Raw genomic sequence first — 21,571 nt, forward strand, 5'->3', positions numbered from 1 at the left:
ATAATGCTGTACCATCACGTTCTGTAACAAAAAGTGTAAAAGGCTTACTGTAGTTCGGTGTAGCTAGAACTGGAGCTTGGCATAAGGCTTTCTTCAACTCATTGAAACTAAGTGTATGTTCAGATGTCCAAGGGAGGACAGTCGATAGGGCTGCCTCCTGTGTCGTTAACTGTATCAGTGGTTTAGCTAGAAATGCATACTGAGGAATCCATTGTCTGCAGTAAGAAGTAAGGCCGATAAAAGCACGTACCTCCTTCTGGGTCTTGGGCTGTGGAAGACTCGTTATTAACTGGATACGGTCTGGTGTCAACTGCCTACCCCACTTGGACAGTAAGTGGCCTAAGTAGATCACTTGCTGGACACAGAATTGAAGCTTCGAAGGGGACACCTTGTGCCCCATCTCGGCAAGAAAATACAAGACTGTAAGTGATGCTCGCTCGCAAGCACGTTCAGAACGGGCTGTGATCAGTAGATCATCGACATACTGGAGCAGGGCAGTGTCTGTTGGCATGTGAATGTTGTCTAGTTGTCTCTTAAGTGCTTGACTGTAAATGCTAGGACTTTCTGTGAAACCTTGAGGAGCTCGTGTGAACATATAGCTCCTTCCATTTAAACAAAATCCGAAAAGAAACTGGCTGTCTGGATGAATGGGGACGCTGAAAAACGCGTTCTTGAGGTCTATGACTGTAAAAAATGAGGCTTCGGAATCAATGGCTGTCAGTAGGGAAGAGATATCTGGGACAACCGGGTACTGGGGAATAATACATTTATTGAGTTCTCGAAGGTCAATCACTAATCGATATACTGGGGGTGCATTTGGATCAGTACGTTTCATGACTGGAATGATCGGAGAATTACATACATTGGAGTCAGTTTCTACAACTACTCCTTGAGCCATGAGCTCGTCAATTATTTTAGATAAGGCTGCTACAGCCTCAGGTGGCAATCTGTACTGTCTGATTCGTGGTAACACTACACCTGGTTTGAGAGTCACACGATGGGGTGTGATTTGCATATAACCGACATCAGTTGGACCTTGCGCCCATAGATGCTGCGGAACATTGGACAATCTTGGATCAAAATCTCGTAATACATAGTGACCCTTGAAGTCACGTAGAAACAGTCGTATTCCCTCGGGGGAACAGCATATGACTGCACCTAATTCTTTCAGTGTCTTAATACCTAACAAATTTTCTGGACATGACTTCGTAAGTAATAGATCAGTAGTGCGGGACAATGGACCTACTTCTAGAGTAACTGGCTTAGATATCTCGTTTACAATAGGCTTTCCTGAAAATCCAAGGGAAACATTTCTAGAGCCTGAGAGCGGAGCCCCTGGAACTTCGGCGTGACTGATGGTCGTCCTACTTGCCCCTGTATCAATCAGAAACTTTCTGTCTTTCCCTAGTACTTGACTATGAACATAGGGACCTTCTTGATCTACAGGAATCTCGATGAGAGGCAAGCCTACCTCCCTCTCTAGGCTGTTTCAAGAGTACTGTTGATACTCTGGATACTCTGTCTGTGCATACTGGTACATCTGCTGTGTAACATGCTGTGTTGCAGCAATAGGCTGCGGTGCTGGAACTGTCTGTTGTGCATTCTGTGGCTGAGAAGTCTGTGAAACTTGTTCTTGTCTAGGCGGACGTGGTCTTTCTTTAGTCTTACCAGTGGCTATATTATGTTTCAGAACTGCACACTCGTTTATGAAATGACCTGGCTGTTTACAATAATTGCATGTCCCTTTAACGGGAGCTGCAGGATGACTGGCCTGATTCGGACCCCTCTTCTGACTGTCTTGTGGAACAGATTGTGCAACTAGTACTTTCATTTTCGTGTCTTTCATACGTTTCCTTTCATGATCTTGTTCTTCTCTGATTCTATTCTGGTGATATTGGAGCATCTGTAACATCTGGGACGGGGTACTAGCTTGCCATGTACTTTCGACTTTCAAAACTCGATTCTTAACTTGTGGACTTGAATTCTCGACTAATTTAGTAACAAAAAGATGAGGGTATGACTCGCTACTCGTCTTCAAGCCACTGTTTATAATAAAGCATTTCTCAAATCTAGAATAAAAATCACTAGTGTCTTCGTCTTGTTTCTGTTTACAGGCTGAGATTGCATCCCAGTCTTCCTTTTTAGTGGCTAATAATCTGGGCAAAACTTGTATTAACAATTCTGGTAATTCTTTACATTTCTCTCCAAGACCGGTACCTGGTACTCGTATCTTATCTTCAGCTTCTAGAACTGCCCAATCGATCTTTTTCTCTCCCACCTCCCATTCCTTTTCCTTGAGTTTCTCGTATACCCCTGCGGGCAACAGGACCTTTAGCATTTTAATAATATCTGGATACGTGTATTCTCCCATACGGAGCATGTCTTTTAATTCTCGGTGGAACCCTGCTGGATCTTTGTCATGACAGGGAATTAATTTCTTCATTTCTAAGAGTTCCATCTTTGTAATCGGGGTGTAAACAAATACTCTTTGCATTTCACCATCTGCTGTCCTGACTGGGTGTACTTCTCGTAACAGATTCTGTCTATCTATGTAAAACGGTTTACTTTCTGGAGGTGAGACATGAACAAAATGCGGGTTCAAAAACGTTCTATATTTGTGGCGCTGTTCTAGAATGACACTAATTAAATCGGTACCTAAACCTTTCCATCTATACTGGAGTAACTCGTTCAGGACATCATGTAACGGACCTGGATCAGAATGTTGACCCTCATACAGTGTGATGAGGTGCTGAATCATATACATACCCACCAGTCGCTGCTTGGCTGGGGGCAGTTTCAGAAACATTTGTGCCACTATTTCGTCTGGAAAAGTGGTAGAATCAGTAATCCATCGGACTGCTGATCGGGCTAGTTCTTGTTCATGCATAGTACTTAACTTACTATAACCGATTCGTGATTTCAGAATATGATCGGTAGCTTGAAATATTTGTTCTAGAGAACCTTGTTCTGGATGATGAAAGATTTTCTTGTGTTCTAGGCGTAAATGGCGGTCTGGAAATCTAGATTTTCCTACATACGCTATTCTGGCGGGATTCTCGTCGTCTACCTCTTCAGTAGAAGAGTCATTCTCTTTCTCGCTTACTTGTGCTGCTTTACGTTGTTCGTGTAACTTTATTATTTCCTTACGAATTCTCTTGTACATACTCTCTATACTACTGATAGTTCTGTGCTTACCCTCGGCTATATTATCACTCCACCTTGTTAGTGTTCTCATTTCGGCCGGATCTTTGGACGGGTAATCTTGTTCTTTAATAGCATGAGCTGGATCTCAGCTTTCCTTTGGGACATGGCTTCGCCAATACTTTCTGGATCATCCCCTGTACGGATGAAACGATATATTCTGTCTAGATCTTCTTTCATATTCGGTAGGGTGTCCAAATACCCGGTCACTTGTCTTACACGTATGGAATATATAACCGTACTATCATCACCTGCGACAGGATCATAGCGGCATTCAGTAAGAGCTCGTCGGATATCTGCAACGGACTTATATTTGGGCGTACGCTGTAACGCACATTCATGTAACTCGACTAACGTTACTCGTTGGTGTGGTGGCGGGGTACCAGGAGGACCTCCTCCTGCGGCCCCTAAACTGGAATCGTCGACTGATACTCTTCGTACTGGCGCGGCGGGAAATTGTAATGTAGGCTGGACCGGGGGTACCGTGGCAGGTACTCCGGTGTCTGGAGGAGCAGGAATTGCATGATTTACAGGGACTGACGGAACAGGATTTGCATATTCTGGGACTGTGTCGTCCAAGTAGGACGAGATGAAAATATCAGCTGCGGTCGGTTTGTGACGTAGCTTGGTCGGAACTAATGGTGGCGGAAAATTACTGGATGCCTCCGGGGTCGCTTTTGGCAAGCCCTCGGCAAGAAGAGGATACATACCCTTAATGAGGGCATTCCTCTGTCTGTCTGACTGTTCGGTTTTAACTCGTTCACCTATCTCGATTAATTCCCTTTCTTGGGCTCGTTCTAAGGATTCTTTACTTAATTCTGACTTTGATTTCTTTTTCGGTTCTTTTATGAGATTCTTTGCGCCATAACTCGATGGCATCTTTCTGTGACTGTCTGGCTTTCTTTTTCCATAATGCTTCTTCTACTCGCATGATGCACTCGGCATCCCACGTACCCGATACGGGCCATCTATACTTTTCTTCTAACTCTTTGGTGTACTCTACCCATAAATCTAGATATAATATGGCACTTATGCCATGCTTCTGATACATAAAATGACCTGGACTGTCCCTGGGCGGGACAGGAACTGCTGCTTCTAACAGACCTTTTCTGGTTTTTAACTGACGTAGTTTAGAAAATAAAGGCATAACTGAACTGTAATCTAGACACAATACAATACAAAATGAACACGATAATTACACCACTCTCATACCACGACATTAAAATACATGAAGAACATTTAAAATAACAGTTCTGACAAAATACTATCTGGAATACGGAAAACAGAATACATGAATTTTCTCGAGAACAGAACTGACTAGAACAGAAACTAGATGCACTGCTAAAACAGTACGAAACTTACCGGTCTCATAAAGAGACACGTCAGGACCCGCATCCACCGAAGTGGACACTTCGTTTTGGGATCTGTGTCCCACCTAGATACTACCCCAGCAACGGTACTCACCGGGCAGCAAGAACGGAAGGCCTCGGACTGGACTGGACTGCTTCGACGCCGGACGGACGAACTTCGGACTTCTGTTACGGGTGGGCCTCCGGATACCTCGGACCTTGGACTCTCGGCTTGGGCTCTGGTCGGGACTCGCTGCGTTCCTCCACCGCCTCGTCTGGATGCTGGACCGCAACCTCCGTCTCCTCCGTGGGCCTGAGGGATACTTGAAGCAGAAATATCTGCACGTGGCCGGTATGGTTCCGTCACGGCTGTAGAGGGTCAGGGGGCATACGTGGCTTCACCGGCGCGTGGGGAAAGGGCAAGTCCCTGTTCGGGCGCCATTATGTGGTATATAAATAAATAATACCGGATCTAGGTTTGACTGGACATAGCAATAACAGATAGCTCAATAAATAAGAGTCAAGATTCGAGGTAGTAGGAGTTTGCAGGTTTAATACAGCATAAAGGACAGGAACAGGACAACCTGCACAGGAATAGGATGGCAGAGCCCGGCAGCTGCCGGGGCTGGATCTGGGATGAGCGCGCTAACTTTAATAACAGTACACAAGCATATATACTAAAACAGTTGCATTACAATACATACAATAGGCGGAGCAGTGGGTGTAACAGGAGGCGTATACATAGACATGTGATGTAAACGTAACAGAATATGTCATAAATGGGGCGGAAACATGGAGGGGGCTACCTGAGGAGCCGGGACCTCTAACCTAATGGTGCGCGCAAACTGACAATGACGTGTTACTAGGAGAAGCTGGGGGCTATGAACTCTGTGCTAGGAGCAGAGACTGAAGTCTGGAGAGTCAGGGCGACATGTGCCTAAACAATATCTAGTATCTGATGTTTAGAGAACATGTTGATAGAATCCAAAAGTTATCAGGGTAAAGGCTAACAGACTCTAAGACTGGTGCATGCATTATTCTACATGTAGTGCGTGATGAAGAATATTAAATGACCATAAATACAGTATTTCTCTTACATGGAGACGTAAAGGCTAGACGATGACGGAAACTATTGATGCGATTCAGTAGCTTAGGAACGCAGAGAAGGAGGGCTGGACTGATAACTAGAATCATAACATACTCTTGACAGACTAGCAGGCAGAGCCAGGCTGAACCGGGCACTGTGAGGCAGGAAGTAAGTGAAGGGTCAAGGATACAGGTGGGGGCTGTATCGCTCCTCAGCGAGGGCTCAGGAGACAGGAGCTGGATCTGGTGTCCGGGCCCTTTTGAGGCCTAGAAACAGGGACTTTTCAATGAAATAACGTGCACACTGAGAAACGTGGCAACGTAACCTTACATAGGCCTAATATTCATAGTATTCACGAGAACTGGAAACTGGCATACTAGAGATGGACGCAACTATAATTGCGTCTTTAATCGAACATGGGGAATACATATGCATCTTAATCATGCACACATAACATAAGATGGGGAACACGTAGGGACACAGAACATGGCAAAATTTACTTTTCCACACAGTCGAGCATAACAGGATCCCAACCTTACTAGAATTCTCAGAAATCTTGATAAGTATGGTATGACAGTCAGACGTGAACATTTTTAATTTGCTGTTAAAGAGTTAGAGTACTTAGGTCACACACCTCACTCGAAAGTATTTAGCCAAAACTTTCACTTATCAAGGCAATCAGAGATTCCGTACCACCTAAAGATAGGTAAGCCCTTCGCTCCTTTCTAGTAATTGCAGAATATTATGACTAGTTATGCACAAATTGTGAAACCTCTGCAAGGCTTTTTAAGGAAAGGTTCCAAGTTCATATGGACTGACAAGCTTCAGGGTACTTTTGAAAATGTACAGAAATGTATTAAAGATTCTCCTGCTCTACGTCCATTCCAAGATGGTCACAAATGTTTTGTGAACCTCACTGGTCTCGGGCAGTCTTGGGGCAGTGGGTTGCAGGTGAAGAACACACGGTTGCTTTCGCTACTAGAAGCTTACAACTTGCAGAAACATTACAGCACTATTGAGCGCGAGGCCCTTGCATGTGTGTGTGGACAATTCAGAAATTTCTATCATACATTTGGGGACGGGAATTTGAATTACACACTGATCACAAACAGCTCATGCTTTTTAAAATGTATCAATTTATTTTTATTGACATTTTCCAACAAACAAGTTGCTTTACAACAAGAGGCCAGCATTATATCAAATCTGTAAAGGAGTGTAAATATTCTTAGTCTGTACAATACATAATGCATCTCTAATACACGCCCCATTAACTCGCCATCAATACAGGAATGCATATTCATCATACATCTAGATAGATTTAAGAATCAGCAAAGAACGATAAAACAAAATTACATTGCATAGTACCATATAGAGGGCCTAAGAAGTCTCAGTCTTTATCTATTAAATCTACATTATCCAGAAGGGGAGGAGTGGGAACAAATCCTGAAACAAGTCGAAAATAATATCGCATCATATCAATGCCTCAATCGGAGTTTTGCCCGCACTTGTCCCTATGATAGATTCTTGCTGACTGAGCCCAGGTCAGGAATGGTTCCTAGATGTTTTGAAGTCTAGAAGAAGGTGGCATAAGCTCCCAGAATGTGCTTAGCTGTGTGTGGCCGTATGTAACGTCATTAATCTACCCCTTAATGGAAGGTACCCTTCTCCTGCCCCAGTGGACTTCAACCTGCCGTTTAGCGAACAACAAGAGGAGTGCATGTAACTTGCGCAGCGTAAGCGGTGTGTCCTTAACATAGCCTAATAAGCCAAGGGTGGGGGGTGGGGCAGCCGACATGCCAAGGATTTGAATCACGGAGGTGAAAATCAGGGACCAGAAATCGGCAATTTTGGGGCAATCCCATGCTACATGCAAAAAAGTGGCGGGAGTGTATCTGCAACACCATCAGCTATCATCGTCACTAATTCCCATACGATATAGACTCACAGGTGTTCTATAAAATCTATGCAAATATTTAAAGTGAATCAATCGCAGCTAATAGTTAGGGGAGATTTCGGTGAGCTGTCCACAGCAGAAATCCCACTGGGCTTCAGTCAATGGAGTTGAAAGTTCGCTGTTCCAGTGTTACAGGGATTTAGGTGTCACCAATGGGGCAGCGTTTTGCATGTGTGTGTGCAGTCGTGTAATGAGTTTACGAGGAGATGGGAATCTCAACAAGTTCTCCAGTGCGGTTAGTGGCAGACGAGCCATCGGAACTCCTCCCATAGGGCGTGGCACACCGTACGTAGCTTATGATAAAAGAAAAGCTCAGCAAATGGCACAGCTTGTCCCTCAATCGCTTCGTGGAGGGGGGCTGAACGTGTCTTTCGGATACAGGTCGGCGAACATTTGAAGTTTCAACTTTCGTTCCAGTGTTTTACTGACACCATCCTGAATGCAGGGCAGCATTGGATTCTGCACTAGAGTAATGGAGGGGGCATATAACACCGGGATACCAGCTCTCCTGCGCAACTCGTTCCATGCCCAACATAGTGTCCCAGAGGCGTCTATCTCCGCGTGGACGACGCAACGTGTGGTAAATTGCCACCTTAAGCTGGACAGGAGTCATTGCATCAGTCTCTACTGCTACATGGGGTTGGAAGGGTGCCGGATGGATCCAATATTGCAAAATTTAAGCTTGGGCACATAATGCATAGAGATGCATGTCTGGTGCGCCTAAACCACCCTGTTTCAGCAGGAGCGTCAACAGGTCCCAGGAGGTTTTAGCCGGTTCACCTCCCCATGCCAGGGAGACCAACTGTGACTTCAGGGTGTTAAAAAAATGCTGTGTAAGAGGGATCGGTTTATTAACAAATAAGTACAAAACTTCGGTAGAATAACCATTTTAGCCAAGGCTATCTTTCCGGCCAGAGACAATGGTAACCCAGACCCACATTCTCCTCCAACCACGTGATAGCCCGCCCGTAATTTAAATTCCACACCTGTGTATCTCGACTTATCCAAACCCTCAAATATTTAACCGCTTCAGCCTCCCATCTCTGGGGGAACTCAGACGTCACCTGTGGCGTACCATCAGTCAGGGGAAATATCACTGACTTGGCCCAGTTGATGAAGATACCAGCCAAACCTCCAAATCGGATAAATTCCCTCAAAATGGGATCTAAGTTTTCTGGATTGATAATGTACAGAGTCACATCGTCTGCCTATAGTGAAATAAGTAGGCTCTGGGAGCTGAACCCTACACCTCGGGCAGTTTGATGTGGTCGGATGCGGGCAGCCAAGGGCTCAATCGCGAAAAGCAAAGGAGAGAGGGGGCACACCTGCCTAGTGGCTCGCGAAATAAAGGGGTCTGAAAGCAAGCCATTCACCTTAATCCGAGCTCTGGGTAGAGTATACAGCAGCCTAATGCGGTTAATGAAGAGCGGACTAAACCCATGCAGCCTAAAATTGCAAACAAATATGGCCATTCAAGCGTATCAAATGCCTTGGTGGCGTCTAAAAAAAAGCAACCGCAGCTCGTACGTCTGGGTGTAAATAATGCAGCACCGAGAAGATAGTTCTCAAATTATGAGAGGTCGACCTTCTGGGAATGAACTCAGATTGGTCGGGGAGTTCAATGATGGTAAGCAGGGGCTGCAACCTGTTAGCAATCAGCTTGGCTAGGATTTGAACATCCACATTTATCATTGATAATGGCCAATAGGAATCAATCTCCGTTTCGGGCTTCCCATGTTTTAGGAGCGTAATGATGATCGCTTCACTCATGGACTGAGGAAACACTCAATCTTACAGAGCTTCTTCATGTACTGCCAGCAGCCGAGGTGCCAGCTCCTTCACATAGGTTTTATAAAAAGACGTAGTCAGACCATCAAGCCCCGGGGCCTTATCTAACAGTAGGCTTTTTATAACCTGGGCTACATCCTCCACTGTGAACGGGAGATACATATACTCTCTATGGTTGTGGTTGAACCAGACCAGTGCTAGTGAATCAAGGAAAGCCTGCAGCCCCTCGGGCATGTCTCCTGGGTAGTAGTGTATAAGTGAGAATAAAACGTACAGAACGCGTCTAGGATTCCTGCATGGCCCCCTATAGGGACACCTTGTGAGGTTTGCATTTCGTGAATGAATGCAGTTGATCGGAAGGGTCGGATCATACAAACTAATGTGCGGCCTGGTCTATCGCCTTCCCCATACCGCCGGGCCTCAGCATTTTTCCCCAAGAACTTAACTTCACGTTGAGCCTCCTCGGCGAAGTCCAACAATTTAAATTTCAGGAGAGCCACGGTTTGAGGCTCATTTGTGGAGTAGAATTGCTCCTCAAGCTCCTTTATCTGGGTTTCCAGTAAGGCAATCGTGCCCCGGATAGCCATTTAATACTCCCGCCTGCCTGGCAATACACTGACCCCTGAGGCTTCAGTAGCTACAGAGCCCATATTGAGGGCAAAGTACTCCGTAAGGTCCGTCCGTATTTCCTCCTTAATGGCTTCATCTAGCAGGGCATGCGGCGGGAGGCGCCAGGAGAAAGTGCGGGGAAGCGAACTCGGGAGTGACAGTTTCAATAAGCATGGGGCGTGGTCCGACAGAGCGCGGCAAATGCAAAATGTCAGTGGTCCAAGCAGCAATATCCCGGGAGACTAACCAGAATTCCAAGCGGGACCAAGCACTATGATGATCGGAAATACATGTGCCTTCCTTCACTAAGGGGTGTCTACTACGCCATATGTCAAGTAAATCCCCATCCGAGACTATGGCATTTAAGGCGGCACTGGCACCCTTCCTGCCCATGTCGTCATCCAGGATAGCATTAAAATCCCCTCTCTACATTATTTAATATTGCACTACAACCGGTCGCTCTGATCTTGGTCCAAATATCCGGAAAAAAGTTCGGGGAGTCTACATTTGGGCCATATACTGCTACAACAACCAGGGAAACCCCTCTCAGCACTTCATGTATGAGAATATACCTCCCCTCGGGTTCTCCATGTACCTCACCCTCCCGCCAGTCCACCCCTCTTCTGACCAGCACAGCCACTCCACGGGCGTAGTTAAAGTAGATTGAAGAGGGGGGGGCGTGGCCAAGATGGCGACCGGGACGGACGTGGGTTGCTGAAGCTCCCGTCCGGAATTCTCCCCGGACCTCTGAATAAGCGCTGAGACCCCCGAACAGAGTTGGCGGGGCTCCGGAGACACCAGACTACGGACCCGACCCGGTGAGAGCGGCGGCTCCTGCACGGCCGCGGAGCCCTGTCTGCCCCGCACCGCGGCCTGCAGCAAATGGCGGCCGCGGCGGTGGAGTGACGGTCGCGGGCTGCGGCGCGGGAGACTGCTGGAGGCTGAGAGGCGGATACCGGCAACGGCTGCAAACCCGGCGGCGGAGGTGAGCACTGCGGCGGAGGCGGCCCAGGAGGGTGATCGGATCGGCGCGGGGCTCCCTGCGGCAACTTGAAAGAGGATTCCGTCTGGAGGGCGCGAAACGGGGTCCCCTAGTTTCCGGGCCCGCCGCGAACAATAGCCCCCATCTCTGGCCCCTGGCGCTGTTCGCCTCTGACTGCGCTGTGGGAGGCAGCCCAGTGGGCCACGTGGAGTGCGGACAGCTGAGGCGGGGACGGCCGACGGCGGGGAAATTGAGCCCCAGGCTTCCGGGCCTAGCAGACAGGGCCGCCCACGCTCCTGGGACTCCCGGCGGCGTTGGACAGTGCATCACCCAGAGACAGAGCCTTGGAACTGCGGACACAACACCAGAGGAGGGGGTACTAGGCCCCGGCACTTGGCTGTGGGGGGCTACCTGATGGGCCGCGTTGGCGCCTGGCCGGGAGACTTGGAAATTTAGCCCCAGGTTTCTGGGCCTACTGGTCAAGGTCTCCGGTAGGCCCGATCGGGGTCGCTTCGGCAAGGCGCATCAAAACAGGGAGGCGGGAGCACCATCGAGCCACACTTCGGCGGCCTGTGCCCGAGGAGATAGCGGGGGGCACCAATGAACGGCCAACTACAGGTCGGCCTCTGGAGAGACGACACGGATGTGAGCGTAGGATCTCGAGGCCTAGCACACGGTGACCACTCTGCCAGGGGACCTCCACATTTGCCTTTACCTGGCCCAGAGAGTGACTCAGCTTTCTTGGGTGGCTAGCACGGTTTGGTGTTTGCGCCGGCCCACGGACTGCCCACTAGAAGGGGGTGTGTGCCCAGCGACCCCCGGGGTCGGTCGCCGCGAATATCATGACATCAGGACAATGCAGAGGGGGCCGCACAATTACGGACCTGCTCACTAAAGGCGCCCAGAAGGGGGAGAAGAGCCCAGCAACCATTGCACCGGCGAAGGGCGCGACGGTGCACGAGGAGGATGGGGCCCCCATCACTAAGTCGTTTTTGGAAACCCTCTTTAATACACTGAGTGATGATTTCCACACCCTAAAGCAGGACATGGCTGGCGAATTCCGTGAGTTACGGAGTGATGTGGATGGCCTGGGGGAGCGAGTGGCTGCCGCGGAGGATGCCGACCGCACCAGAAGTGAGGAGGTGGAGCAGTTGCAACAGGAAGTGGTACCTCTCCGAGAGCAGCAAGTAGACCTACAAGTGCACATGGAGGACCTTGAGAACCGCTCCCGCAGAAATAATATACAGGTCCGGGGCGTGCCACTTCAGGCGGAGGGAAAGGAGGTCTCCCTCTTCTTACAGGGCCTTTTCAGAGATGTCTTGGGCGAGGGAGAGGACTTTGACATCCGCATCGACAGGGCGCACAGGGTCGGCTTGGCGCGCCGAGCGCCTGCCCCTCCCCCGGGCATCCTGGTGTTTCTTCCTGACTTTCCCTTAAAGGAGCGCATCCTCCAGGCGGCCCGCAAGAAACAGCCCCTTCGCTACCAGGGCCATCCGGTAGCTCTCTACCAAGATCTCTCGGCAATCACCCTGCAGAAGCGCAGGGCCTTCAGGCCGGCCACCGCTTTTCTACGAGACAAGGGTGTTCCTTACTCCTGGGGCCATCCCTTTAGATTGATCTTCAAGTGGAACGGTGTTCTCCAACAACTTCGCTCCCTCCGAGACACCTGTGCCCTGCTGGGCCTGGATCAGGATGACGACACGCAGGCGGAGGATCCCTCGGATCGTCCCTAACGAAAGACTTCGCCAAGGTCCTCGAGCGACAGATGGCAGCAGGTGGGGCGTCGGCGCTCACCGAAGGTGTCTCACAAGCCGGATCCAGCTGTGGCACAGACTGGGGCACAAGCACAAGCGGCAGCCATAGAGGAGGTATCCAAAGACACAGCGCCATCAGAAGACTAGCTTGGGACTCTAGCCTTGCCTGGGCAAGCTGGCCCCTGCAGAAGTCAGTAAAGGGGGTCTCTTCTTCTTTGCTTAGAGTTTTGCATGTCTGGGGGGGATGGAGGGGGGGGGGCCGAAGAGGTCGCCACTGCCACAAACTCCTCCACGTAAGGACTCCGTAGGCCTGAACTGTACACAGATAGGCCTAAGACTATGACACCGTTGGGATTCCAGTTGGGGTTAGGAGGGGGCAGAGGGGTTGACAGGGCGTTGGTTCGAGCTAGGGTGGGGGTCGAGGGGGTTGGGAGGTTGGGGGAAGTGGGGGTTGGGAAGGGGGGGGGGGCTCCGGTGTGGCGCATTGCAGGCAGCGCAGAAGTGGCGACAGAACCCATGATTGCTAGGCGAGACAGGACAACCAGGTGCAAATCCCAGGCGACTGACCCCACAATGCAGGTTCTTTCCCTCAATGTTAAGGGACTCAACAACCCCATTAAGCGCAGGGCCGTCCTATCTTTTTTAGAAAACTCGGGGCGGAGATCTGCCTCCTACAAGAAACGCACTTCTTGCCTAAGAATTGGCATCGCATGCGGTCTAGGGCATTTCCAACGCAGTACTACTCTTCCACCACTGAGAAAAAGGCGGGGGTGGCCATTCTGTTTGCGCACCACTTTCGAGGCACTGTAGGGGACAAAGTGGCAGATATCAAAGGGAGGCTCCTTGCATACAAAATACAGGTAGGGGGATGGTCCGCTGTGATAAGTTTAATATATGCACCCAACAGGAATCCTCTCTCACCGGGGCATTAGCAGACACGCTTGCTCACAACATCAACTCCACGCTTGTCGGGGGCGACCTTAATTTAGTAATGGACACCCACAAAGACAGGTCGGGACAGAGATTTGGTTTCACAGGTGCAATCTCCAAAGAGGGGGGGCAATGGCTAGAGAGCAGGGGGTTTGTAGATATGTGGAGATCGCAGCACCCAAACACCCCCGGTTACACATTCTATTCCCACGTACGCCCGAATCGATCATTTTCTGGGCTCCACAGAGGTAGCGGCCTCAATCACAGATACTGAAATCGTCCATGCAGCCCTATCTGACCACGACGCGATAGCGGTCCACATTCGGATCCCCAAACCAAAAGGTACAGAGGGGCAAATGGCGCCTTAAGGAAGCTCCCTTACACTGCAAGGGGGTGACAACATATCAGTACGCGCATTACCGAATACCTGGATACGAATGACACAACAGAAGTATCCCTGGCGGCGCTATGGGGGGCTCTGAAGGCGGTAGTGCGCGGGGAACTAATAGCAATTGCAGCGGCGGAAACTCGGGAGCGTCGGGAAAAGCGGCAGGCGCTATCCGATCAGGGCTCGAACTTAAACGGGTCCACAGTAGGACGGGGGCCCCGAGAATATGGCGCAAGCTTAAGGCGGCCAGAGCTCAACTGGCGAGCCTTGACCTGGACCGGGCCGAATACGCGGCATTGCGTTTACGACACACTTATTACGTGGGCGGCGACAGGACAGGCCGCCTATTAGCTAGCAAGCTTAAAGCCAAGGTCCTACGCTCGAAAATCACATCTCTCAGGGACAACACAGGGCAGGAACAAAGATGACGAACGGATAGCAGAAACGTTTCGGACGTTTTATACGAGTCAATACACGCCGCGGAGCCCACCCGAGAGGGAGGGAACGCAGATTCTGATCTAGCCACGGCCGCCGTCACGGCCCTCACTGAAACAAATGCGCGCTCCATTGAGACACCGATAAAAACAGAAGAGGTAGTCTCCGCGATAGCGCGCCTCAAGCCGCTCAAATCTCCGGGACCGGACGGCTTCTCGGCTGGTTTCTATAAAACATTTTGCCCTCTGATAGCCCCGATCTTGGCCAGACTGTTCAACTCTTGAGGGCCCCGGCTCCATCCCACGCGACATGCTGGAGGCCGACATCATTGTTCTGCCGAAACCGGGAAAGGACCCCGCCAACTGCGCGGCCTACAGGCCCATATCGTTACTCAACCTAGACCTAAAGCTATTTACCGGCATCCTGGCCGCGAGACTAGGCCCATGCCTTCCCGGCATCGTCGAACCAGATCAGGCGGGTTTCATCCCTAACCGGCAATGCGCAGACAATACGAAACGCCTGCTGCATGTCATAGACAAGGGCCTTGCAACGATTCAGACGCGGTCCTGATTTCGGTCGACGCAGAGAAGGCGTTTTACCGGGTCGACTGGGGGTACTTGGATGCCACCTTGGCGCACTTCGGAATAGGGGAACGCTTTCGCGCCTGGGTCGCCGGTTGTTATTTTGCCCCGCAAGCGGTCATCAGGGTCAACGGGGTGTGTTCCAAACCATTTACTATACAAAGACGGACGAGGCAGGGATGTCCCCTTTCTCCATTGCTTTTTGCTCTTTACGTAGAGCCCTTCGCACAAAAGGTCAGGGACAACCCTGCGATCACCGGAGTCAAGTTCGGTGGAGAGGCGCAGACCATCAGCTCTATGCTGATGACATCCTCGCAGCACTGGAGGACCCCATAAACTCGATACCGGCCTTCTTGTTGGAAATTGAGACGTTCGGGAAGGTGTCGGGGTTCAAAATGAACGTAGGGAAGTCACTGCTCCTCCCGCTTGGATGCAATGCCCGAGCGTCTAGCAAACTTCCCCGCAACTTTGGGGGGGCTCTCCTCCAGCACGTCCGTGCCCTACTTGGGCATCTCTTTAACACCATCCACGGCCCAAACCGTGAAGCAGAACTACACTGCCCTCCTTAGCCAAATAACGGGTGACCTCACAAGGTGGCATCAACACTCTCCTGGCTAGGGCGGGTGGCGGCGGTCATGTTGTCTCTACTGCCGAGGGTCCTATACTTATTCCAGACGATTCAAGTCACTCCCCCAATCGGCCTACTCACGCAACTCCAGGATGCCATCCGACAATTTGTCTTGGCAGGCAAAAGACCGCGATTACGCAGGGACCTCACATGCCACACCACAGCGGTGGGGGGCTTGGGAGTTCCGGACCTATTAAGATACTTCCAGGCGACACAACTCAGGTACCTCCTGGAATGGAACCGCCCCAAATCTGAAAAGAGATAGCTATTTCAAGATGGCGCAATGGCCCAGATGCCATTGTGGAGGATTCCCTTCCTCAGATGGCAGGACCGGCCAGCATACATGAAAAAATCACTTATTACTCGCACCATTCTGCAGGTGTGGGATAGGGTGGCGGCGACTCGGGGACTCACCACATATCCTTCACCACTAACACCCTTGTTCGATAATCCGGCCTTTACACCAGGGACGGTTCGAGGATCCTTTCCCATATGGCGGCGGTCAGCTTGTAGATCAGCTGGCCACCGCTTTGATCTAGACGGCTTTATGACGATGCGAAATCTACAGGACACCTTTGCGTTCCCACAGATCCCGCGATTTGGGTATTTCCAAGTACGTCACTGGCTCATGAGCGCAGACATGTTGCCACAGGTCAGCAGACACCTCACCCCCATTTGAAAAATGGCTCCATACCAAGAAATCGGATAAGCAGGCAATAACGGAACTGTACGCAATGCTATGCCCTCCACTACCCCCTTCCACGCGATCAGCGGGTCAGAAGAGATGGGAAGGGGAGTTAGGACGATCCCTTACTAACAGAAAGTGGCAGGACATATACTACAGGGCACATCATACTGCCAAGAATGTCGCCAGCAAAGAATCGGCAGTCAAGATCGCTTATTATTGGCATCTAACGCCGGCACGACTACATCAGGGTAACCCACGTCGCAACCCCCTGTGTTGGAGAGGATGCCGTCAGCCAGGCACCCTGACCCACATACTATGGGATTGTGTAGAGGTGCAAGACTTTTGGGAGTAAGTACTTAGGGACATTGACAAGTATTTCGATACTGAAATCCCCCGCTTCCCGGCATATACGCTGCTTGGCCTACCCAACAAAATCACCGTGCCACTTAAAATCACCCAGAGGCAAGCAAATAGGCTTCGCGATGGGGGCAGCAACACAGAATATATTGTCTCTCTGGGGCACTACACGGAAACCCACACACACGGGGTGGCTTCACAAGCTATGGTATACGATGGGGATGGAAAGAATACAGGCCTCCCAGACTCAAACACAAGACACCTTCCTCGATACCTGGCAAACCCCTAGTAGATCTACTAGCCGATGAATTCAATGAGCTTACCTGTCCGAAATATCTCAGAGTCCTACGTCTGGCTGACGAGTTCCGGGAAACCTCCGGGGACCCCGCCTCAAGAACCTCAGCCTGAGACGCCGGCACATAGTTCTTCTGCAGACATCCACACTGGAGGGGGAGGGCTAAGGGCAGGGGTTCAAGGGGCGGGTTCAAGGGGCGGGGGGGGAGACACGCGGTTGGGGTTGTTCGGGGCATGACCGGTCCAAAACCAATACATACCCACCCACATGGACACAATGCCATACCCGGCCACCATGGCTCCCTGTGGGGGTGGGGGATATGAGAATGAATGGGGGCGTGCCCGACATGCATTTTGCTCTACTGGTGATATGTCCTCTTTGTTTGAAATACAATAAAAATGATTTAAACATAAAAAAGTAGATTGAAGAGTACACGTTCCCCCACCTGTTATGCCTCTGCGATGGTATTACATTTAAGTGCGTCTCCTGCAATAAACACACGTCGATATTATGTCTGGATAAATAAGCATGTATGAGTCTAGATGTCCTGCTATCATTCAGCCCGCTTATGTTCCATGTAAGAAAATTTAGTGTTGTAGCGTGACTGCGTATACAGTACCCTGACTGAAGTGGTATGAGCATAAGATTATGCATTCTGACCAACAAGATGCGAACATACTGGCGAAGAACAAAAACACATTCCCTACCCTCCACCTACTCCAACCCCCCAATAAGGTCGTAGAATACCCACCCTGAACAAACGAATACTATAAAAATTAAAAATAAAAACACAGTGGTATAGGGAACCTTCCCATGGGGGCGCAGCGACACCGGCAAACCTCCTTGCTCGCACAGGGTAGCCGGGAGTACTATAAAAAGAGTTTTACAGATCCATATCAATAGTACTAGATCGTATAGAAACCACTCATTGGCCGAAGCGTTGCCCCAACTGGGGGGTTTCGGTCCTAAGGATCTATATGCTCTCTTCACAACAAAGACAGGGGATAGGTGGGGATCGAAAAGTTTGGGATACCAGTAATGCGTAGGTTGTTTCTACGCGACCTCACCTCCAAATAGTCATTCTTAGCCCAAAATAATTCCTAGTAGTTTGTCCATATGCAATAGTTGTTCCTTAGTTTCCACCTGGAACTCGTGAAATTCAATGTGGCGGTTTTTCAGGGCATCAAGACTGGTCTCGTGCACAGCCACCTGAGTCTTGACCGAGTCCAGTTGCGTAGTCAGGGTATGTAGCTTTGAGTCTATGTTTCGCAGGCTGGAGTGCATATCCAACATGAGGGTGCACAGGTCTTCACCGTGATCCTCTACAAGCATGTCTTATTGTCCATCCGCCTGCGCATCTGGGTTGGGTTCAGTATGGCGCGTAGCCAGGAGGCGCAGAGTATAAGGAGGGTTAGCCCATACCAAACACGTCTAGTCGCCACTCCGCTACAGCACGAACGTCTTCAGCCGTGTACGTGTCTCTCCCCCAAGAGCCTCCTAATCCAACCAGCGCTGTACGCCACACATCGGCCCTTCCCGGCCCACCAGTATTCACGCAGCTCTTCCGCACTTCCCCAGGGGTCCGTTGCAGGGTCTCACCGCAGATGTTGGCCGCCCTCAGAGAACCACTCCACAGCTGGCAGTGCCACAGAGTTAAGACGTCATGTACTGCTATACGCATGATAGATGAACGCGTAACCACCAAGTGTCCGCAGGGGTATGGAAAGGATGTTGAATGCCAGCAATTGCGGCCTTCTAGAAGGGCATCTGGGCGGCTATCCACAATCAGCCGCGGCCCAAGGATCGCCGCAGCGTTTAATACCAGTCGAGTCACGCAGGGCCACCCATTCACTGGCCTACTACTCAGGGTACTTCAGAGTCACACAACATGGCCTCCGCTGAGTGACAATGCCTCCCTTCGAGTGGTCCTCAACGATGAAATCTGGTCTAATCCAAAAATGGCGGATGCTTCACCAATAGCTCTCTACACCCACTTGAGCACTAATCACCAAGACTGCCAATCAATTGGAAGCAGCAGCTCCCCTCAATGCGGGCTCGGCGGCAGCAGCGATCCTAAACAGAGCTGCATTTTCCAGCTTCTGTCCGTCTCCTTTGCCTCAAAACTTGGCTCCAATGCAGCTCGGTTTTAAAATGGCGTCGTAGGGTTCTGGAGAGGTCGACTCACTCCACCTCACACGCAGCCTCTGGCAGCAACCAGCAGTGGTGGTTTATTTAAGCCCTCCATCCCCCTTAGGCAGCGCACATACCTCGAATCTCTGGGGTGCCTCGGGCAGGGGAATCCAGTCTTCTCCCCCGGTCCGCGGCCTGCGGCCCACCAGCAGCCACGAGCTCGATTTTCAGGCTGCCCAAATCACACCCAGGGGTTCGGATCGTCGCAGGCAGCTCCACAGATCTTCACATCACAGCCTCGGTTTACCCACGGGTCCCAGAAACAGTAGCGTCTGGGTCTACAAGTGTTCCACTGTCCGTAGGCACTGATCACAAGCTTAACACCTCTCCATATACCAGGATTGTATGAGGATTCATTTCCCGGCTGGCGGAGCTCACTAAAAAAGTGGCCATTCCGCTGCGCAGCAGACCACGCCCACGCACAATAACAGCAGTGCTAAAAGGGCCTCAGCCAGGTTGGTTAAACTGCTATACAAGTTACATGAATATCATTTTGACATCAAACACATACCTGGAGGCAAGAATTTTAGAGAAGATTGCTTATCAAGGATGGCATCAGCACATCAAGGACACCCTGGCATCACCAAAACTTGTCAATGGTTGAAACAGTATTACTGGTGGCCCTCAATGGAATCGCAAGTCAGGAGTACGATTGAGAAATGTGCTGAATGTTTAGAATCAGATAAACATTGGAAGACTTAAGTACACCACTTCATCCAGTTCCCCTTCCTCTAAGTCCTTGGGACAAAGTGGGTCTAGACTTCTGTGGCCCCTACAGCGTTTTATCTTCTGTGAATAAGTATGTTTCTCCTCATAGAATATTACACCAAATTTGGTGAATTACTGTTTTTTATGATGAGGTAACTACTGACAGTGCTATTATGTTTCTACAAAGCGTTTTCATAATAGAGGGTTACCCCAACGTTATTGTCACCGATAACAGGACACACTTTGTCTCACAGTGTGTGTTCCTTTCTCAAGCTGCATGATGTCATCCACCTAAAGGTGGCGTTGTGTTCTTCTGCCTCCAACCGCCTAGTAGAGAGGGGAAATAGAATTGTGAAAGAAGGGACACAAGCCTCTATATCATCTGGTTGAGATCCTATAGAATTTGTACGCAGAAAAGTTTGGTTCCATAATACTACACTTCATTCCACAACATGGGTAGGATCTTTTACTCTAATCAGAGGTAGGAAGGCAAAGACTGGTTTATTTCCCAACAGGCTTAGTAAGAAAACTGATCAGAAAGTGGAATACACACACGCCTCGCTAGAGTCAATTAAATCCTGACTACAACAGAAACAAGTTAACATTAAAACACAATTTGATTGAGGGAAACATTTTGAAGGTTTACCTTTACCGAAAGGTGGCTGGGTACCCAAACAATCCAAAAAAAGTGGGAAAAAAGAAATCTAGGTTTTCATTACCTGTGATTGTCAGACAGGTGAGCAAGGGATCAGTCCTCCTTGACCAAAGGATGGTTGAATAAAAGGTGCTTAGCCCGCATCACTGGTTCACAAGCAGATACTATAAACAAACACAAGTTGGAAAGTAATGATCATAGTGAACGGTTTGATAGGCTTCAAGTGCAGGAGGTGCTTCACAGAGCTGAAGTAACTTCTGCGGGGTCTACACACAACTTGTAACACCAAGCTGGTTTGACACATGGTACTAAGGACATGTCTAGGACGTCTAAGGGGTGTCAAAGACAGGTGTCTAGCAAGTTCAAAAATTATATTTTGGGGTACAATCACTTTATTCATCCTGTGGCATTTCTTGCCTTATCACACTGTTATATTCTATATGCTTTAATGATGTTTCTCACAGATGTTTCATTGCCCTCCTACTAAAACACATGCTTATTGTTTAAATATATGCAGTAGGTTATATCTTCTCTTCTGCGGTTTAGGAGTGAAATGTTGTATGTATTCCTCTCAAGACCACAAAATCCTCAAAATTGACAGTGGTCTCGAACTCCCTCGAGACCGCCGACATTGCATGCATTATTGTTTATTCTTGACTAGTGTTCCACGCTCGGGTGCAAAAGCAGCTGTGAGCTCCTTGGCAACGCTAGTCAGTTGCCCGTCGGATTCACAGCTGCTGGATGCTCCCAGTCGTGGGTGTTTTTACTCTAATAATGAAATAAACCTCACTTGACTTTTCTCCTGCCTCCCGTGTCTTACTTAACCAACACCTCGGACAGCCGGTGTAAACTGACTCAACTGGTGCACCGGCTACATCAGGAAAGCTCAACATTTCAACGATTATGAGTGACACTTTCTCGAGAGCAAAGTCATGCAATGAAGACATGGGAAACATAAAATTACATCAATTTGAGCAACTAGAAACTCTACG

At 49.6% G+C, this 21,571-nt stretch overlaps 1 protein-coding gene across 3 annotated transcripts in view; it reads right to left on the bottom strand.

The window, feature by feature from the left end:
• TAF5L (TATA-box binding protein associated factor 5 like) overlaps positions 1-21,571 on the bottom strand; it is a 144,181-nt gene that overhangs the window by 89,701 nt on the left and 32,909 nt on the right. For all 3 annotated transcript variants that reach the window (XM_078648837.1, XM_078648835.1, XM_078648836.1), the window contains exon 2: positions 20,644-20,743. The gene's annotated coding sequence lies outside the window, so the exon portion shown is untranslated. The remainder of the gene's footprint in view (positions 1-20,643; positions 20,744-21,571) is intronic.

Source organism: Lissotriton helveticus, chromosome 6, assembly GCF_964261635.1.
Source record: "Lissotriton helveticus chromosome 6, aLisHel1.1, whole genome shotgun sequence".
NCBI classification, from domain to species: Eukaryota; Metazoa; Chordata; class Amphibia; order Caudata; family Salamandridae; genus Lissotriton; species Lissotriton helveticus.